The sequence below is a fragment of the Alligator sinensis genome, unplaced genomic scaffold (genome assembly GCF_000455745.1).
Source record: "Alligator sinensis unplaced genomic scaffold, ASM45574v1 scaffold595_1, whole genome shotgun sequence".
In the NCBI taxonomy this organism is placed as follows: domain Eukaryota; kingdom Metazoa; phylum Chordata; order Crocodylia; family Alligatoridae; genus Alligator; species Alligator sinensis.
In genome coordinates, this window is record NW_005843385.1 from 28,088 (window position 1) to 29,955 (window position 1,868).

Sequence of the window (1,868 nt, forward strand, 5' to 3'; positions counted from 1 at the left end):
AGCCGACCAAGCTGCCACGCATCCCTGGCTACCTGGGCCCGCGTGCAGGACCGGGCCTTTCCCCCCCCTTGCCCAGGTGACCACAGCATTCAGACCCCAGGCTTTTTTCATGCAGACAAGGAGTGAGATCCCCGCCCTGAGGGATTCAACACCAGCCTCTCAGGCTGGCAGAGACAGATCTCTGGAGAGGGGCACAGACCTCCGGAGTTCCCTCAACGGAGGGGACCCAGAATACCATCTCCTTTCTGTCGTAGTAGGGTTTAAGCATGTTCACGTGAATTGTCTTAGGTTTCCTACCCTTAATACCCACTACATAGGTCACATCATCCAGTCTGTCCAGGACAGCATGAGGACCTTCCCAAGCAGCTTGCAGCTTGTCTGTCTTTAGGGGCAGGAAAACCATTACATTCTCACCCCGCTCAAAGGTACGTAAGCGGGCCTTCTTATCATACCAGGACCTTTGCTTCTCCTGGGCCTGTCCCAGGGAGTCCCGTGCCACCTTCATCATGTCAGTCAGTTTCTGACGGAAGTCAAGCACATACTCCACCACGGAGGTCTTTGTGGAAGCGATCTTCCCTTCCCACTCCTCTCTCACCAAATCGAGAGGACCTCGCACTCGCCTCCCGAACATCAGCTCGAAGGGCGAGAACCCAGTGGACTCCTGGGGCACCTCCCGGTAGGCAAAGAGCAACTGTGGCAGTTTCTCATCCCAGTCATTGGGGTTGGAGTCCACATAGGCCTTTAGCATACCTTTCAATGTCCCGTTGAACCTTTCCACCAGCCCGTTTGTCTGAGGGTGGTAGGCTGTGGTCTTAAGGTGTTGCACCCCACAGCAGTCCCACAGGCACTCCATTATCTCCGCCATGAAGTTCCCACCCCGGTCCGTCAGGATCTCGGAGGGAAAACCCAGCTGGCAGAAGACCTTGATGAGGGCGTCAGCCACCACGGGTGCCTCGATGGAGGTTAAAGCAACAGCCTCCGGGTACCGCGTTGCGTAATCCACTAGAGTCAGTATGTATTTCTTTCCCCTACGAGTCCTATGCTTCAGTGGTCCCACAATGTCCACGGCCACCCTGTGGAAGGGTTGGTCGATGATCGGGAGGGGCTGCAGGGGGGCCCTTCTCTTGTCCCCGCTTTTGCCCGTCCGCTGGCATGTCTCGCAAGATTTGCAATAGTCCGTCACATTCTGGGCAATTCTGGGCCAAAAAAAGTTCACCTGTAATCGCTGGCGTGTCTGTTCCCTGCCCATGTGACCAGCACATGGTAGATCATGAGCCATGGAGAGCAATTCCCGTCTGTATTTTTGGGGTACAATGAGCTGGCGCTGGGGCTCCCAGGTCTCGGCATGGTTCTTCGGCACCCACAACCGATAGAGAAGCCCCTTATCCCAGACCACCTGTTCCCTCTTGTCCGGAGTGAACTCAGTCTCTTGCTCCTGAGCCATCTGCCGGAGTCCCTCCAAGCTGGGGTCCTCCCGAACCTCCCGCTTGAACTCCTCTTGCCCAGCTAGGCAAACAGCAGGGAGTGCAGGTGCTCCTGCAGGGAGTGCACACTCATCCTCAGGGACTTCCTGGGTCTCCTGCCTGCTAGTCTCCCCTCCCTCTGCCACTGACGGAGTAAACACCTCCCCGGGACTGTCACTTAACCCACCCTCGGGGTCGCTAGTTCCTTCGTGTACCAGGGTGCAATTGCCGTCTGCAGGGGGCCCTTCCCCTGCGGCCAATGGTGTGGCTTTCTCCGGGGGATTCTCTAACCCCCCCTCTTTAGCCTTCCTGCTCTGCAGGCGAGTCACTGCATGAACAGTGCGGGGCTTTGACTCTTGGGTCTGTTCCCACCTCCGGAGCTGGGATTCCTGCTCTATAAGATCC